Source organism: Notechis scutatus, chromosome 1 (genome assembly GCF_049901735.1).
Source record: "Notechis scutatus isolate UNSWTSFEM ecotype Mainland chromosome 1, rNotScu1.2, whole genome shotgun sequence".
Classification (NCBI taxonomy): domain Eukaryota; kingdom Metazoa; phylum Chordata; class Lepidosauria; order Squamata; family Elapidae; genus Notechis; species Notechis scutatus.
This window is the reverse complement of record NC_142009.1, coordinates 322339861-322360591: the sequence shown is the minus strand read 5'-3', so window position 1 is coordinate 322360591 and position 20731 is coordinate 322339861.

The following is a 20731-nucleotide window of genomic DNA, read 5'->3' as shown; positions in this document are numbered from 1 at the left end:
CCAGCATATGGTCTCACAAGGGGTCTGAGGATCTTATCTCGGTACCTAATGGCAGTCAGGCTACCTCTGGCGAGCACATGGAGGGCTGTGCAGCCCCCTAAAGAAATGCCACCCCACTGCCAAACCGGTCATGCTGGAAGATGTTGCAGGCAGCAGAACGTTCTCCATGGCATCTCCAGACCCTGTCACGTCTGTCACATGTGCTCAGTGTGAACCTGCTTTCATCTGTGAAGAATTTGCCAATCTTGGTGTTTTCTGGCAAATGCCAAATGTCCTGCATGGTGTTGGGCTGTAAGCACAACCCCCACCTGTGGACGTCAGACCCTCATGGAGTCTGTTTCTGACCATTTGAGCAGCCACATGCACATTTGTGGCCCGCTGGAGGTCATTTTGCAGGGCTCTGGCAGTGCTCCTCCTGTCCCTCCTTGCACAAAGGCGGAGGTAGCGGTCCTAATGCTGGGTTGTTGCCCTCCTACAGCCTCCTCCATGTCTCCTGATGTACTGGCCTGTCTCCTGGTAGCGCCTCCATACTCTGGACACTATGGTGACAGACACAGCAAACCTTCTTGCCACAGCTCGCATTGCTGTGCCATCCTGGATGAGCTGCACTACCTGAGCCATTTGTGTGGGTTGTAGACTCCGTCTCATGCTACCACTAGAGTGAAAGCACCGTCAGCATTCAAAAGTGACCAAACCATCAGCCAGAAAACATAGGAACTGAGAAGTGGTCTGTGGTCATCACCTGCAGAACCACTCGTTTATTGGGGATGTCTTGCTAACTGCCTATGCTTTCCACCTGTTGTCTATTCCATTTGCACAACAGCATGTGAAATTGATTGTCAATCAGTGTTGCTACCTAGGTGGACAGTTTGATTTCACAGAAGTGTGATTGACTTGGAGTTACATTGTATTGTTTAAGTGTTCCCTTTATTTTTTTGAGCAGTGTATAAACATAATCCTCCACCCTTTGTTTTACCTGATGTCTCTTCAATTCTGTCTGATCTAAATGTCTGAAATCCTGGGATGTATATGGTGTTGTCCCCATGAATTTGTGGATTAAGCCAGGTTTCAGTAAAACAAAGAACAGCTGAATTATGAAAATCAGAATTCCATCTATTTAAGAGATGAATTTCATTCATCTTGTTAGCCAGTGAGCGTAAATTAGTCAGAAAGATTGAAGGGAGAGGAGGTCCCCCCCCCATTCCTTAGTCTGTTTAAAATTCCCACTCATTTACCTTGTCTCCTCTTCTGGCATGGTCGCTTCTTTGCTTCTTTGTTGTAATCCATAGTACCAGGGAATTGGTTAGAATCTCCTCCGTGTTTGCAAAGACAGGTGGGGGTGGGGAATCAGAAAGCTGCTCCTTAAGGAAACATTGCCTAATTCTTAGCAGATGGTCTCATGAGTATGAAATCCGTAGTGAATTGCAGATAATAATAAGGAATAAAGAAACCATTAGAGAGCATTTCACCGAGGCAGACATCGTCGGCGCCATCTTGTTTAGCCTTTTTCTGTTCTGAAGTGTCCTATCTTTTCCCACTGAAGCAGAGGCTACAAGAAAGTTCTGCTCCTTAGCTTGTGATCCAAACATTATGCTTAAAAATAATAATTAAACAGCTTAGAATAAAAAACAAAACAAAACAAAAACCACCCAGTGAAATAAAATATGGTCTTGAATGAGAACAATAAAACAATAAAAAAGTCAGCCAGCAGAACTCTGGAAGGCAGAATTCTGTCAAAGATGTAATAAAAACAGCAGGTTGCTGGTGGAAAGCTAACCCAAGTTTTCAAAAGTTTTTGTATTCCATTAATGTAACATACCAGAGGAATTTTGGTTTGGGAAGCTTAAAATTGTAATGTGGTACAATCAGATGGAGTCAATTAGCAGACAGTTCTTGTCGGGAACTGAGGTTTGGAGACAAGCAGTTTGACAAGGTGAGGAGGAAGGAGACAGAGGGAAGAAGGGAGGGAGAGGGAGAGAGAAAGAGAGAGAGGGAGTGAGAGGGAGAGAGAGAGGGAGGGAGGGAGAGAGAGAGAGAGAGAGAACTCAGTGTTACATATTATGGTTAATCTTCCATACCTGCTAATTTTTCAGTCTCCCTTCAAATAATAAATATCTTGCCAGCACCATGGGATCAAGTGGCACCACTAAAGTATGTGAACTTATGAATATTTGGCCAGGTAGAGCCTCAAGCTCTTCTTATGTTGGAATTTTGACAGGGTGTTTTATGCTGGAGAGATTTCTAGTTTAGTGACTTGTTTTCCAAGATGTGTTTTGTGTTTTGGTGATATGATTGATATGAGTGGGCATGTCTTTGTGTAATTGGCTTGAGTTGTTGGAATAATGATGGCAGGGGAAATCACACTGAAAAAGCTAAGGGCTAATTTCCCCTTTGTGCCTTTAAAAATGAATCAGCTGGGCTCATTCAGGGTATTGAACTAATAAGGAATTCTGTGGCATATCACAGTCATCATATAGTGCATACAAAGCACACATAACACTTTGTGTAGGCCACAAGTAAGCTAAAAATTAACTGCCTAATAACTAGGACTATGGTGATGATTATGCACTGGCAGCCTCTATACATGGAAGGGATCTGTCAGATTTTAATTTGATGCCCTGTAGACACTGATACAGTGATAGAACAGTGATAGTGAACCTATGGCATGTGTGTCAAAGGTAATATGCCATGAGGTTTTGGGTGATACGCCAGCATTTACCAACATCCAACAACAGCTATTCTCCAAAGCATGGCCGATTCTCGCACAATTTTTGAAGGCTGCGGAGACCATGTAAGAATGTATTCAGAGTTTGGCAGCGTTAATTTAGCACCAGAAAAATAAACACAGATGGCTGATTCTTCATTTAACATCTTTATAAACATAATAAGTAGATTTTACAAACCAGTTGTAGATTTCTCCAACATGGAGCAAACTCAGATAGAAGTAGACATGTTACAAGTTCAGAGCTTCAGCAGCAACTCAGCAGCTCAGAAACAGACATCAGTTTCATTTTAGTTCAGCAGGCAAGTAGAGACACACAGCAGAAGAGAGAAGCAGTTTCATTTTCAATAGACAGACTCAGAACTCAACATAGATTCAGAGCTGCAGAGCTTAATATAGAGCCACTTACTTCTAGTTTCAGTTTCCAAAGCAGTCCTCATTGCTGACTTATTTGCTATGCCTATTCATTGACTGACCTTGTTACCATGCTCTATTCCAGTTCATGAATATACTCTGACCGAATGGATATGCTTTCACATGGCCTCCTGAGTCTCTGAAAATTGCACAAGAATGGGGTGTCCTTTCACCTGGTTTTCAGAAGCTGCAGAAGCTGAAGAACAACATTCTCCAAAACTACTTCAAGAACCAAGGCCTAATGCGACCTGGACTTGGCTTTGGGTAGGCTGCACAAGGGACTGTCAATAGGAAGAAAAAACAAAAACCCAGAAGGTAAAAAAGATGTTAAGACCCTGGAAAGAGTTCAGAGAAGACCAACAAAGATGATTAGGGGGCTGGAGGCTGAACCATATGAAGAACAGTTGTAAGAATTGGGTATGTTTTATCTAGTGAAAAGAAGGACTAGAGTGATATGAGAGGAGTCTTCCAATATTTGAGGGGCTGCCACAAAGAAGAGGGGGGGATAACCTATTTTCCAAAGCACCAGAGGGCCAGGCAAGAAACAATGCATTGGAAACTAATCAAGGAGAAAAGCAACCTGGAATTAAGGAGAAACGTCCTATCAGTGAGAACAATTAACCAGTGGAACAATTTGCCTTCAGAAGTTGTGGGTACTCCAACACTAAAGGAATTTAAGAAGAGACTTGTTAGGAACAGCATAGGGTCTCCTGCTAGAGCAGGGGATTGGACTAGAAGACATCCAACACCCCTTCCAGCTCTGTTATTCTGTTATTTAGAGATAGAGAATTGTTTCCCTTTTGTTCTCTGTTTGTGTGACACATCAGCAGGGTGAAGTTAGGTACTTCTCAAACTTTTGACCTGCAGAACCCAAAAGATTTGCCACCACAGCTTTACACTACAATCCCAGTCTTAATACAGGTTAAGAATGATAACCAGTGGTGGGATTCAAAATATTTTACTACCATTTCTGTGGGCGTGGCATGGGTTAGTGGGCGTGGCTTGGTGGGCCTGGCAGGAGAAGGGTACTGTAAAATCTCCATTCCCTCCCCACTCCTGGGGGAAGGTTACTGCATAATCCCATTCCCTCCCCATCCCACTGATCTGCTTTCCAGCTCTGTTCTCCTGTGCAGAACAACCAAAGAAGACCCAGCCGATCAGCTGGGACTCAGGAGGCAAAGAATAGATGGGGGTGGGGCCAACCAGAGATGGTATTTACCGGTTCTGTGAACTACTCAAAATTTCTGCTACCGGTTCTTCAGAACTGGTCAGAACCTGCTGAACACCACCTCTGATGATAACAGTTGTAGTTGAACATGCCAGGAGGAGACCAAAGTATAGAAAATCGGTTTGGACAAAAGGCAAGGGTCTATGTACATGCAACATGATTTCCAACAGGATAAGAATCCAGACAGGTCTTTATTTCCTAGCCAACCTGAAGGCAGCTGGTTAGTTTATGGGCAGTACTAAGCTTTCCTTCTGCTTTGTTCTCAGGCTGGCCTTACGGCTTCTGCCCTTTGAGAAGTACAGAGAACTGAAATTCCAGGTCTTCAGAGTCCTTTTCCTGACATTGAGTTGAATGGCCTGTAAAGTGGCCAGAAGTTATTTGAGCATTTCTTTAATAAAATAGTCATTCTATAAGCTTGAATACTTTCCAGCTCTTCTGGGAGATTCTAGTAAAACCTTTACTGCGGAGAAGAAATGGGAGCTATTGGGTTTTATGAACAGAGATGATGGAACAGATATTTTCATGTACCCATTTTGTTCATTATATTTGTCTCTGGATGGTCCTTGTTTCCCACAAACTCCAGGATTCATAAACAAGAATGCTGCTAATCAGTGGATATGATCCCAGTCAAGGCTAAGCAATGTGTGTGTGATAATAAGAAATTTGACAGAACATAAACACTGTAAATCCCGATACATTTCGGTTTGTCCTGCATGGCTGTCATAAAGAGCTATACAGCAGTCATAGAGCCAGGAAAAAGTTAAATCAACATATTGAAGAAGCTACTTGGATAATCAGCGAAATGTTTCAAACGAACAAGAAAAGAAGTTCTGTTGCCATGATTCGATTTCCAGTTAAATCAATACACTTTCTGCCCCTACTGGCATTTCTACTTACCATAGGAACAATGATAGCAAATGGCGCTGCCCTTATTTATTGTATAAAACGGTGGTCCCCAACCTTTTCAGTTGTCAAGGTTCCAAGTAACACATCCCCAAAAAAGAGAACTCCAAGGCAGGTATATTCCTCAAATAACATTTTATTGGGGGACATATCGTATTGGCACAGTCTTGGTGGAAAACTGGCTCTACTTTCCTGCCAGTTTTACACCCAGTTAAAAGTAAAAGTAAGAAACTCCCCCCCTCCCTTAGCCATCAGTCATGTGATCCAATCAGCATACAGTCTTAAACGTTGGTTGTCTTCAATTCTCCACCTTCCAAACACCTGGGGCAACGTCCTTGGTTCCCAGGGGAAAGAATGCTATTTTGGCTACAGCACCCCAGTTATCTGTACACCCCGCTTTCTGCCCCCAAGCTCCAGGCTGTGTCAAGCCTGAAGCTACATGAAGAAAACCCCTACAGAAAACTACAGAAAAGAAAATGGCCACAGCCAGGCCAGCTTCAGGGTTGACACCAGTTCTGTGGATTGGTGATGGGGGAGGACAGGGGATAGTTCTGTGTGAGTGGTGGGCAGGCATGTGCAAGTGTGTGCAGCTCTATTTGCACAAGCAGTGGGCACGCCCAAATGCCGCTCACACCAGTGGAGCTTTGTGCAGGTGCTTGACTGCTGCTTGCACAAGTGGAGTTGCATGTGCGCATGCTCAACCACTGCTTCGGCAGCCCAGTTCTGAACAGCCCAGGAGTTAGTGATCCCTGGTATAAAGTGTTGTGAATGTGAAAGATGATATGGACCTAAACCCATCAATGATTCTCCGCTTGCTAAGAAGAAACCGTAGCTGTTCCTACAGCTGATTAGCTGCTGCTCAGACTGAATAGCTTAGAACAAGGGTGTCAAACTCACGTCGTCACAGCAGCATCACGTGATGTATCAGGACTTTTTCCCCCTTCAGTAAACCGGGAGGGGGTGTGGCCAGCGGGTGATGCACCTGGGTCACGGGCCGTGAGTTTGACAGCCCTGGCTTAGAATATGCTGCCAATCATTTTCTGGAGTATAAAGTTGCCCATTTCACCACTGGAGTGTGTGGTGCTGCTTGCTATTGTGGGAAACCCCTCCCTCTCCCTAGAAGAATGAAATATTTTGCGGAATATTAAAAGAGGCAGAATGTTATATTTCTCCAAAGGATAACATTGTTTACCCTAACTGGTCTGGGTAAAAATAATAAATAAGTTATCATGGTTTTGTTGGTTAAAGTGTGTGTAACTTTAACTACAAGAATGTAATTAATTTAGTGTAAGGGAGGCACCTTTTTTACTATAATTTTTTTAGAGGATAAAAACCGGGGAGGGGGGGCGAAAAGGTTGGGGGAGGGGGGGGGGGGGGGGCCCGGGGGGGGGCCCCCCCGGGCGGGGCGGGCCCCCCCGGGGGGGGGGCGCCCCCCCCCCCCGCCCGGCCCCCCCGGCGGGGGGGGGGGGGGGGGGGGGGGGGGGGCGCCGGGCCCCCCGGGCCGGGCCGGGGCCCCCCGGCCCCCGCCCCTGCAACTGAATCCAACCTCCTGTTCAATGCATTAGTCTAAAGCAAGGGTCTTCAAACTTGGCAAGTTTAAGACTTGTGGACTTCAACTCCCAGAATTCCTGAGCTAACATGACTGGAGGAGGAATTCTAGGAGTTGAAGTCCACAAGTCTTAAAGCTGTCAACTTTGAAGACCTAAGGCAGTGGTGGGTTTCAAATTTTTTTTACTACCGGTTCTGTGGGCGTGGCTTGGTGGGCATGGCAGGGGAAGGATACTGTAAAATCTCCAGTCAGAGGTGGTATTTGCTGGTTCTCTGAATGATTCAAAATTTCCACTACCGATTCTCCAGAACTGGTCAGAACCTGCTGAACACCACCTCTGGTCTAAGGGTCCCTGGGCTATTCAACTACTGCCCACAATTTTCCTAGATAATTTGTTTTGCTGTTGAATTGCTGTTATTGTATGAAAGCACTTTATTGATTTATTTGTATTTTACAAACAACTCAAGGCAGCAAATATATCCAGCACATCTTCCTCTTCTGTTTTCCTCACAACAATGCCCTGAGGCAGTGGTGGGATTCAAAATTTTTTATTACCGGTTCTGTGGGCGTGGATTGCTGGACATGGCAGGGGAAGGTTATTGCAAAATCCCATTCCCTTCCCACCCTACTAACCTGCTTTCCAGCTCCGTTCTCCTGTGCAGGACAACAAAAGAAGACCCAGCCGATCAACTGGGACTCGGGAGGCAGAGAATAGATGGGAGCGGGGTCAGTCAGAGGTGGTATTTGTTGGTTCTCCGAACTAAAAATTCCTGTTACCGGTTCTCCAGAACTGGTCAGAACCTGCTGAATACCACCTCTGCCCTGAGGTGAATTGAGCTTTGAGTGACTGGCCCAAGGTCAGCCAGCTGGCTTTCATGGCTAAGGCAAGAACTCTTGGTCATTTTCTAGCTTGGTGCCTTAACCACTGGACTAAACCGGGTCATTTAACTAAAATATGCCACGTTGCAATCTGACTTCATAATTCTGTGTTCTATGATGGTAAAGAACAAAGTGTGTCTTCCTCCTTCAGAGGCTTGTGGGGTTCTCTCTTACTTTCCTTCTGTTATCTTTTCCCATGCTAGAAAATTCTTTTCCTAATAATATCCATATTGACAATATTCTTTTGGTCACCACATCCAATGCACTTCTGTGTCCAGGGATACCTGTGTAGAGGTTTTGAAATGTAAAATAAAATTTATATGAATGTTAGACTTGTTGTTTTTTATTAGCTGATTTTACAGTATTTCTGTCATTTAAGTTTTATAGTAATATCACATTTTAAAAATGAATATATACTACTATTGTAGTATATTACCTTTGGCAAGGAATGAGCAGAATAGAAAATGTAAAAATGCATAAATAAGAGTGTCTTTTCAGAAGAACGTAAATCTACATAGGACAGCATTGCCTGAAAATTAGAGATGCAAATGTGTGATTTTTTTGTCACTCATTTTTAATATATACACACACTTTTGAATAAGCATTCACAATAGCTCAGCATTTGTTCCTGGGATGGCATAAATAAAATATTCATTTTTCCACTCTGAAACATATTTATGGATTTTTAAGGCTGCTTTAATTTTAATACTGTAAGAGATTTGCAAATTGGTCTTCCTCATCTTTGAATCATAAGATTTGCCATTTTTTAAATTTTCTAAATACATTGAAATAGCTTTTTTTTAAAAGAGCAGATGAATATATTTAAAATTTAGACTACCTCTTTCAAACCCAGCTATACAAATGTTTTAAACAAACTAATTTGAAACCTAGGTGAAATGTTAATATATGTTGCGAGTCATGTATGCTATACCATACTCTAAATAACAAACAAACAAACAAATAAATATAGGATTGAATCTGCCAGAATGCCTAGCCAGGATTTCCAGGAGTTTGAGTTCTAAATATATCTCAAAAGAAACAAGTGGGGGAAAGCTGAGAAATTTAGAGCTCTGCATTTTACAGTTCCTCAACTTGAATTAAATTTCTGAGCCAGATTTCAAAATTACGCACCATAAGGTAGGAGCACAAAGGGTAAGTCTGGTATAACACAAATAATATTTTTAAAACTGTCTCCTTCATTTGTGGTGAAAATAAATTCTAGAATTTGTTTATAAATTTACATGAAGCTACAAGTATACCTGGAGGTACTTTAACATACTATTCTGTTATATAGCTATTTGTAACGGCAGAGAAAGCCATAGATAACATTCCTTAAAAATTTTTTTGGACTTTTCTGCGTTTGTCCTCACAGAATAAGCTTTGTCCAGATGAATAAATAAATCTTCCATCAATTCACAACAACACATCTAAATGATCTGATTGAAGATGATCCTGCAATTTGCCTTCTTGAAGAATAAAGCCCAGGGGGGAAAGCAGGTAGCTCAGGAAAAGAAAAATAGTAATTAAAAAGTCTGTTAAGTTTCAGACCAGTAGCCATTTTTATATACTGGGTAAATATCACAATCATTGTATTATTTCAGCAATACTGGTAAAAATATTATTTTACTGGTAAAATATTAAAATATTAATACAATTGAGATATTAATACAATTGAGAAAGTCCAGACCTAGACAACCTAGAACTTCGCTGTCTTCGGTTCGATCTAAGTATAGTACATAAAATTATATATTGCAATGTCCTACCTGTCAATGAATACTTCAGCTTCAACCATAACAACACAAGAGCACACAATAGATACAAACTCAAGGTAAACCACACCAAACTTGATTGCAGGAAATACGACTTCAGCAACAGAGTGGTCAATGTCTGGAATACTCTACCTGACTCTGTGGTTTCTTCCCCAAACCCCCAAAACGTTAACCTTAGACTGTCTACTATTGACCTCACCCGTTTCCTAAGAGGTTTGCAGGGGGCGTACCAACGTGCCTACCGTCCCTGTCCTATTGTTTCTTTCTTTTTCTTATTCATATCCATTTCATGTATTCATAACTATGTTTATACTTATACCTGTTATCTAATAATTGCTTGACAAAATAAAATAAATAAATAAAATAAAGCTTAGAAGCTATTTGAGCACAAGATGGTGGAAACAAGATTTTTCTTCTTTTTTTAAAAAAAGAGTTGGTAGGTGTGCTGCATGCGTGTGCATTCTGATGCTTTTACCTTGTGTATATTTGTACAGTGTGTGTGCATTTGTATGAATGATTCTACAAAGTATCCATTAAAGATGATAAGACTGGAATAGCTGCAAACAGTAGATGCTATGGGTCATATGTTAGGAAACATCAACTCATCATTTATTAAGAATTGAGTCCTTTCTTTGGCTCCAAAGTGTATGGTCTCTGAGTGAAAAGATAGGGGTTGCTTGTTTCCATGTAGTTTGAAGAGCTTTGTTCTCTGCAAAGGCGGATGACAAGAAAGAAGGAAGGTGCTAAATCATATGAAATGAGGGGTCCTTGGTGCTCTCTGAGCTTGGTGTTTTCTTGCAGATGTTTCATTACCTCAACTAAGTAACATCATCAATATTAACCAGAAGATTATCGGAAGCTCACTTCCTGTTATTGAGGATACTGCTTATAAGCACTATGTGCTTAGAGTTCAAAGCATTGTTAGAGACCCTGCACATCTGCTTTATGGTCTGTTTTTGTTGCTCCCCTTTGGGAGGAGGTTCTGAAATATTTTTAGCAGGACTACCAGATTCTGTAACCTAAACCTGTTCCCTAGGCCATCCGTCTGGTACACTCAGAAGATCTCTTTTTTGCGCCATGTACATCCGAAGTAGACTGTTGTTTCTCTGTGTCATATGATATATTTGAGTATATGCATAAATATTTATTTATTTAGTCATGTTTATGTAGTATATATTGAAGGTAGTGACCCTTTGTGAGAGCAGTATGCAATGAAATTTCATTTTAATAATGTATGCCAATTAGTGTACATTCAAAAATGACAATAAAGTTATTCTTTCTTTCTATCTATCTATCATCTATCTACCTATCTATCTATCTACGTACCTACCTACCTATCATCCATCCATCCATCCACCCATCTATCTATCTATCATCTATCACTGTGATGGCGAACCTATGGCATGCGTGCCATAGATGGCACACAGAGCCATTTGTGCCGGCATGTGAGCTGCAGGCAAACTTATATCACTGCGCATGTATGTGCCTCATAGCTGATTTTCGGCTGGTTTGAGGCCTTTTTCGGCCTCCCAAAGGCTTGAGGAAGGCTTCTGCAGGCTTCTACAAGCTTTGTAGGCCAAAATCTAGCCCCGTTTCATCACTTCCGGTATTTTTGGGAAAACAGGAAGTCACAAAACGGGGCTAGATTTCAGCCTACAAAGCTTGTAGAAGCCTGCAGAAGCTTTCCTCAAGCCTTTGGGAGGCTGAAAAAGACCTCAAACTGGCCGAAAATCAGATGTGAGGCACAGTGCAGGTAGGGGGCAGCGGGGTGGGGGTGGGGGGGGGTAGGGTGGGATTCCGCACACATGTGTAGGGGGCGTGGGAGGGCCCCGCGCATTGCCTTCTGGGTGCTGGCATGCGAGCACGAGTGTGCAAGCACGCGCACAATTTTTGGCACAGGAGCCCAAAAAGGTTAGCCATCACTGATCTGTCTGTCTGTCTGTCTGTCTGTCTGTCTGTCTATCTATCTATCTATCTGTCTATCTATCTATCTACATACCTACCTACCTACCTACCTATCTATCTCTATCTAGTTTGTGTAATGAAAGGTCTTCAAAAAAACAACCAAGCTCAGAGAGCATCAAGGACCCCTCATTTCAGTCCGAGTTACAAATATTCTCCTTTATCGGTATCATCTGGAGTTCTAAGTGGTCTTTGAACTTGGTTGTTTGCTTGCAGACATTTCATTAACCAGCCAGGTGACATCATCAATGAACTGATTGGTGTTGATGGTGTTACCCAGCTGGGTAATGAAACATCCACAAGCAAACTTACAGAGCACCAAGAACTCTGCAATTCAATCCTGAGCTACAGATATTCTCTTCTGTTGGAACTGCTAAATCGTTTTTGAAACGGGCACAATCCTCTCCCTTCACAAGCAATTACACATCCATGCTGGCACAGGTGAATAGTTTCTGTTGAATTCAATCACATCCGCATCCTCCTGATGCAATATTTTGCAGCAATGTGGTCACTATAACAGTCCTTGGAGTATATTTGCAAAGGATGGTAAAAGTAAAGATAAAGGTTTCCCTGTCTAGCTGTGTTTGACTCTAGGGCATGGTGCTTATCTCTGTTTCTTGGCTGAGGGAGTCAGCTTTATCTGGAGACATCTTCTGCGGTCATGTGGCCAGCGTGGATATATGTTAAAGGTGGATGGAACACAATTATCTTCCCACCGAAGTGGAACCTATTAATCTACTCACATTTGCATGCATTTAGACTGCTAGATGGGCAGGAACTGGGGCAAAGAATGGGGAGTTCACCCCCGTTGCATGGTGCTCGGGTCTTGAATCCAGGTTTCAACTGACAAGCTCAGTATTTTCAAACCGTTGAGACATCACCGGAACACCAAATAATCAGAATGTCATATGAGACGTTACCTAGCTTCCTGCCATGGATGATCAGTGTCAGGATTCTGGCACTTAACCCCATTTAAATCACGAGTCTCGAGCCAGATTTCCAAAACTCCAAAAGGATTTATTGGGAGTTAAAAGATGCGGCATTGCCTGGATGTAGCCGACTCTGAGACACATCATTCATTGTCAGCCTTGACCCTGGTTTTCCTCCCACCCCCTGGGTGTATCATAATTCATATTCTCCAGTGGGACACATCCATAGCCAAGAATCATCAATCATGCTTTCCAGTTAGAATTTTGCACGGCAGAAACTTCAATCACCAAGTTACTATCTTTGAAAACATTTATGGAATGCAGATTCAGTTTTGCAAGCTGCTGCACTGCTCCCCCCTCCCTTTCTTTTGGCAACTCTAAAAAGACCAGATAAATATTTTATGACTTGACAATCAGATTTTAATGGAAAATTCCATTGCTTCTCTATTTTGTAATGGACCTATTTGCTGCTGTAGTTTCAGATTTCTGCAAGCTGAGGCCAGAGGGACCCACCAGGTACTACTCCATGGTGTAATCGAATCCCAGCAGACAGAGAACTGAAATGGAAACCCTCTCATTCACCCATAGGGACTTTTGATTCTGTTCCCTGTGTGAATACTATGAATGGACAGATATAATGGGATATACTCCCAATGCTATTAAACAGGACAATCTCTTTACAATGCCTCCTTAGAGACCTCACATTTGCAACATTTCATCTGAAATCCAGTTATCTGGTAAAAAGCCAAGGCTGGATAAATATTCATGGTGTCACATGAAAAAAAACAAAACACAGGAAGCTACAACATGGGGGCCAAGCGATAAATGGGCCACAAAGTGGATTCTCATGGATACATGCTTTGATCATACTTCCGCGCAGAAAGATATTAAGGTTGTTTTTCTACTGTGAGGGAAACTGAATTGTAATTTTTTTTTTTTGCATTATCTGGAGATGTTGTATATTTTCTGCATGATTTTGCCATCATATTGTGCCCATATCTAATGTCCTAAGCAATTTTTTTTTCAAAGGGTCATGCTTTTGATATGGGTTGGGACTTACCGGCAGCTAAACAAATTGGTCTTTTTATAGGTAAGAACCAGTGGTGGAATTCAGCCAGTTTGCACTGATCCGGGCAAACTGGTTTTTAAATTACGCCCCCCTCTGCTATCAAAGTGGACCCTGGGCACTGTGCTGCAATGGAGAATTGGGCAATGGAGCAGCCAATGTGCAGGAAGGAGAAGGCCACTTTCCCTCTTTCTTCTCCCTGCTCCTCCTCCTTCCCTTGTGCCAGTTGCTCCTTTGCTCGTTTCTCCATTGCAGCGCAGTGCCCAGGGTCCACTTTGATAGTGGGGATGGTGGTTGTAATTTAACCACCGGTCCTCCCAGGATCAGGTTGGCCATTTGGAAGGCTCATCCCGCATGTGTGACGGAGCTGGAGGATGGGGATGGGCCACACCTCCCATGACAGCCAACCTGACCCCGGGCAAACTGGTTATTACATTATTTGAATCCCACCACTGGTAAGAACCACAGTTTCCTTGACGAGATCTTCAAAAGTGGTTTGCCACTGCTGCTGCTTCCTAGGGCTGTGAAAGAGTGACTGGTCCAAGTAACACATCAAACTGGCTCTCTGTTATAAGCATTAAATCCAGCAATCACTATTGTTAACCACATTGATGTTTTTGCCATGATAGCGATACTGGTTAGAATGTATATTGCAGGCTAACTCTGTCCACTGCCAGGAGCTTGATCCTGAACGGCTCAAGGTTGACTCAGCCTATCATCCTTCTGAGGTCAGTAAAATGAGGGCCCAGATTGTTGGGGGCAATATGCTGACTCTGTAAAACTGCTTAGAGCGGGCCGGAAAGCACTATAATGCAGTATATAAGTCTAAGTGCTATTGCTATTGCTGTTTTCAGGAGTGATGTTGTACTGTTAATAAAGTCAAGCATTCTGAGACAGACAAATTCATAGTCAAAACCGTTACAAATTTCTACCATTGTAAATGTAGACAGTCAGAAGCTGAGTTAGAATAAGTCCTATAACAAGGGCCTTCAAACTTGGCAAGTTTAAGACTTGTGGACTTCAACTCCCAGAATTCCTGAGCTAACATGACAGGAAGAGGAATTCTGGGAGTTGAAGTCCACAAGTCTTAGAGCTGTCAAGTTTGAAGACTTCTGTATAAGATACATAGGGCCAGGATTGAAAATGTATTTTAAATGTATAAAACTTCAGAAGTTGTGCGTGCTCTATCACTGGAGGTTTTTATGAAGAGATTGGACAGCCACTTGTCCAGAATGGTATAGGGTCTCCTGCTTGAGCAGGGGGTTGGACTGGAAGACCTTCAAGGTCCCTTCCAATTTTGCTATTCTATTATTCTGTTATAATTCTCTATTTGTAAAATACAGTATACAACATGGGTGAGTCTTGGGCCTATCCTGCAAAAACTTTCTGAAGTATTTACTGCATTTTCTTCTAGACTCCTCCAGAGCCAATTGTGTGATATAGCTGGAATGAAAGCAAATGTAGTCCTAGGCTGCATCAACAGAAGTACAGTACAGTAATATCAAGGGAAGTTGTTGTTCCTATCTATTTTGTATTGACTCGACTGCATCTAGAATTTTTCTCTAATTTTGTACACCATATTCTAAAGATCTTGAGAAATTACATTCATCCAGAGCAAGGGTCTTCAAACTTGGCAAGTTTAAGACTTGTGGACTTCAACTCCCAGAATTCCTGAGCTAACATGACTGGAGGAGAAATTCTGGGAGTTGAAGTCCACAAGTCTTAAAGCTGTCAAGTTTGAAGACCCCTGATCCAGAGGAAGGGACCAAGCAGCTGGAAGAAAAAAAAAATCAGAAACAATTAGAGGCATTAAGTATTTCTTTCCCTTCCATTTTATGTTCTATGGTGGAACGATTTGGGGAACCAAGTTATTGTTTGAAGCACATCATGTAACACATGAAGATCTTTCATTCTTTATAAATCACCTTAATCTGATCAGTTTTGGGTGGTGCACAGAAGCAAACGGACATCTCAACAATTAAAAGAATGAGAAATAGCATATTGCTAACTTAGATAAATTTTAATAGCAATAACAAAAAGACTAGATACTTTGGCCCAAAGGGACACTGAAGTAGGACTGTTTTCCTGGATGTAGGGAGAGCAGAGGTCAACTGCACCCCAGGGAGAGTGTAGTCCACAATGCGAGGGTTACTAATGAGAATGCTTATATCCTCTTGACTTCCCATGAAGTGGAATTCTGAGCAGATTTTTTTTGGTTTTGGGCTGGGTTGACCGAACAAGACTTGGCAAACATTCCCAGATACATACCAGTGCTACACCATACATGACCCACGAGATCTGTGATTGCGAACCTATGGCATGCATGCCGGAAGTGGCATGCAGAACCATTACTGCCGGCACACGAACCGTTGCCTAGAACAGATCCACTGCACATGCACCTCCCGCCAACCAACTGATTGTTGGGTAACTGCTGTGCATGCGTGGGGGGTGGGGTGCACACGGGGTAGGGGTCACGCACGCATGTGCAGAGGCTCGCGGCACATGGGGGGGGTGTCATGCACTCATTGCATTATGGATGCAGGCACTTTCGGCATATGAAGACAAAAAGGTTAGCCATCACTGCACTAGATGGATGATAATCAGCACTTAGAAATTGACCTGGAAACCTATTAGCAATTAATATAGCACTTGTAGAAGAACTACAACTTGTAACATGTATATGATAAAGTAGAAGAGTATAAGCTTCTCTACATCTCTAAAATAGGGTACCCTAAATGATTCTGCTGTTTCTACTTAAAAAAATGGAAAGAGGGGAGTTTTAAACTAGAAATGCAATCATACCAGATCCTTCTCTTGCTCTGATGAGCACCTAGCGAGTTCAGAACTCAGTGAGTTCTCATCTTACAAACATGCTTTTAGTGACCATTGAAATTATTATGAAAAAGTGATGGACAACTGGTCCTCACACTTAGGATAGTTGCCTCATCCCCATGATCATACGATGAAAATTTGGGTGTTGGGTACTGGCATGCATTTACAATGGTTGCGGAGTCCCAGTGACATGTGATTACCATTTATGATCTTTGGCTTCCAACAATCACAGCCAATAGAAGAAGGTGGATCTGAAAATTGAGCAAGGTCATCCAATACATCATTATGCATACCATAACTGCAGTGAGAATAGCCCTCACACAGGGATGGAAGAAGGAAAAGATACCATCTGAAGAAGACTTGACACAAAAAATAATGGATTGTGCGGAACTGGATAAATTCACAATGGAATTAAGAGGCAAAGATGATTCAGACTATTATGCGATTTGGCATAGGTGGTATAAATGGATGGAGGATAGAAATAAGAGCTGATGTTTATGTATAAAAGGAGAGGTATGTATTAATAACGACACAAACACTGTTAATGTGAATAGAGATTTGTATTTTTGTTTTTTAAAAATAAAATATTTATGAAAAAAAAAGAAAAAAAGAAGGTCGATCTGTTTAGTGACTGTCCTGAACAGGGCTTCCTGAGACTGTAATTAATCACATGCTTAATCCAAATAACCCTCTTTTTATTTCAAGGGCTGGGAATTCTGTTCATTCCCAGCCTGCAATGAGTCCCAAACAGTCTCTTGAGATAAGCACCCACCTTGATCTGCTTTGAATTGCTACCAACAACTAAAGTGCCAAATTAACTGTAAAAAGCCAGAGTACAAAGTCCACATAGAGCTTCAAGGTTTAATCCAAACACAGCAAACAAGTCACCCCTTTTGTCTTAACTGTTCTTGCCTTCTGGCAGCTCTGCGCACGCGTGCACTGGGAACAGGCTCCCCTTGTTCCTCTGCCTCGCTGCTGTCAGATTCTGGAGGCTCCGGAGTCAGCACATAACTCCCAGATGGCCCTGGCCACATCTCTGTATTGGATGCAGGACCCTCATCTGAGTCCTCCCCAGACTCGCGGACTGGCCCATGTTCCTCCCCACTGTCCAACTCTGCTGCCATCTCCACAGGCTGCCAGCTGACTGTGTGATTCACTTAACAACTGTGGCAAAAAAGGTTGTAAAATTAAGTGAGCATGGGACTCAGTTAACTCCCATGTTTAGTGACATAAATTCTGGTCCCAATTCTGGTTGCAAGTTGAGAATAACTTGTTTGCAAGAAAGGTTATAAATCAGGAAGAGAACAACCCTTAAGATTTTCGGTAGAAACTTTGCTATAGAGATACAAACTTATGGTCAAATATAAATGAAGACTTTTCCTTTATTTTCAGACTCTAAAACAAGAGATTTTGACTAATAAGACTGCTGTCTGGCAATCATATTTTTAACTAGCTTGATACCCATGCTTTACTATGAAACTATGAGGTCGGGCTTACTTTTGGGGAGGAAAATAAGGAGAAAAAAATCTGCCTCTGCCGACCAGCATCCGTCGGTATTCATTTGGCTAGCGTCCTGTCAGTGTGTTTGGAAACTGAAACAGTATTTGCTGTGTGAGCAAGAAGGAGACAGCAAGGAGTTTGGGCATGGCTTAGCTCAACTGTTCTGTACTAAAGCTGCTTGGTGCTGTGAAACTAAAACTGAAACTCCTTTCCTCTGCTTGTGCTTTGCATTTGAAACAGATTTCTTTTCAGGTGGGGAGGGGGAGTAGAATTCCTTAGCATCAAAGCGTATTAATAATAATATACGAAATACTAATGCTCTGATGGTCATTTTGAAAAACCCTTTCTTAGTGAGCAGAAGCCAAGAGGAACATACATGCCAAACTTCAAGTTTGTAGGCTTTACGGTTCTGGAGATTTGTGATGATGCATGAATGGTATTTCACTTTTATATATATAGGTAAGTATGTTCTGGAGAATGTCGGTGTCCATTGGACAATTTGAAAATATTCCACAATCCAGTCTCACCATCTAATAAAAAAGCATTTCTTTTGAGGATTTTGGATCCATTCAGTTTCAGCTGCCAAATTAATATACTATCCATAAATAAGAGATGTTGGCAGATCAATTCTCAAACATCACATTAAAATGGCATAAAATAAAAAGCATAACTAGACACCCTAAAATGTGAGTTATAAATGAAAAGGTATTGAAGCTCTTAATTTTCAGCACTTATGACAAACAAGATCAAATATTAAAACAGAGAGAACATTTTACTGAATCTTACTTTAATAAATCTCTCTCTAGATATTAATGAAATATCCATAATTTGTAGGCTCATACATCCTGTTAAGATTGTAATTTACATATTAAAGGTAAGGGAATAAAGAATTTTATTAAAACATGTTCTTTTTTCATATTCCTTTGATTTTCCTTCTTTTATAAAAGAAATAAGTGTTCTTCATTAGAAAAAAATGGGTGTTCTATGATATTGAAAAATTGAAGAGCCACTGTCCTTAAGTATGTATTTGTATGTAAGAGGCATTACGTTCAATAGGACTTAGTTCTGAGTTAGAGGTGAATAGGATTGTATTGTTAGGCCATTATTATTTTGTTAATGCATGCAACTACTTTCCAGTACATTTTTTGGGTATTCTTATTTAACTGAATGAAAAAAACATGCCTTCAAAATTAGTTTTCAGAAAAGATATATATTTCAATAAAAAATCTTCTTGGTGAGGTGCTTGATTTTGCTCACATTAATTACAAGGTACTCGTGAAGGGTGTACAAGCATTCTGTCTTTGATCAAGCAATAAACTTTATAGTCTCCCTGGTTTCCATTGCTTTTAAGAGTACAGGTAGTCCTCGATGTATGACCAAGAAGACTCCACACTCATTTGCACTATTGGGGTGACCCTGAGGACCCAGATAAACCTCCAAGTGGTCTCAACAACTCTCTAAAAGAACGCAAATGAGCAGCTGTCTGCCAGGAGTATAAATCCTTCCATTCCCCACCATCCAGTCAGAACTGAAGAAGCTTCTCAGATGAGAAGTGAAACATCTTCAAAGAAAAACCAAAAAGTCCAATTGTCTCCTGAAAACAGCATATTTGTGATGACCATTCAATGTTAACAATGGCACTGAAAAATGTGAGTTTTGACTGTTTTTCACAGTTAGGACCTTTGCAGCATCACCATGATCATATGATCAAAATTCAGATACTTGGTAACCGATTCATATTTATGACTGTTGCTGTGTCCCAAGGTCACCTTTTGTGACTTTCTGACAAGCAAAGTCAATGGGGATGCCAGATTCACTTAACAGCTGGGTTACTAACTTATCAACTGCACTGATTGACTTAACAATTGCTGCAAGTCCTAAAAATGGGGCAAAACTCACTTAACAAATGTCTCACTTAAATAAATTTTGGGCTTCATTGTGGTCGTAAGGACTACCTGTATAACGTCCAATTTTAATTGTTGTTATTGATGCTTTCCAGTGCAAGATCTGCATTTACTGTTTTTAATATTTATACAGGACACCAGAAGTCACAGCCAAAGGAAAACATATTTGCTTTACATTGGAATTTTCTAAACCTCTCCAAGATAAGTTTCCTTCACCATCTCATTTGAAGCTACAGCACTGATTCCTTAGGAAATGAGATAGTTGGTCCTTTGCTATTATGGACTTGCTAACAAGTGATCAGGGCCACAAAATTGCTTGAAAGTTAAGAAATTCATTGGCGATCTTGTGTTTGTTGCCGGTGATGAATATTTGACCTTGCAGCTTATCTTACGAACAATCTTGGTAGGAATTTCACCACGCTCCATGGCATTTATTCATTTCAAATTCCATTAGCTTGATGATATATGAAGTAGATTATAGCAGATAAATGAATTAGACAAAATGACAAAAAACATCAGGTAGGAGGCATAGGAAACATACCCAGAGTCAGACATAAAGATCTCAAGTGCCTATATACAAATGCACAAAGTCTGGGGAACAAACAGGGTGAACGAACTATTAATACATGAAGGTAGATATGATATAGTTGGAATAACAGACACTTGATGGGATGTAACCCATGACTGGAGCATAGTGATAGAAGGATACAAACTGTTAGAAAAAAACCAGACCCCCATAAAAGAGGAGGTCTTGGAGGAGGTGGAGTTGTAATGGACCACTATATTGCTACAGAAATGTATGAAACATGCATTTATGATGAAAACCTCCTTAGAATGCATATGAATCAATTTAAAAGAAAAAAAAGAATGCCATGGCCATAGGCCTATACTATAGGCCCCTTTTTGCTAACCAACTAACAAATATATGTAGGAACAATCGACCAATGGAACAGCTTGCCTTCAGAAGTTGTGGGAGCTTAATCACTGGAGGTTTTCAAGAAGAGATTGGACTGCCATTTGTCAGAATATGTAGGGTCTCCTGCTTGGGCGGGGGGTTGGACTAGGTGATCTACA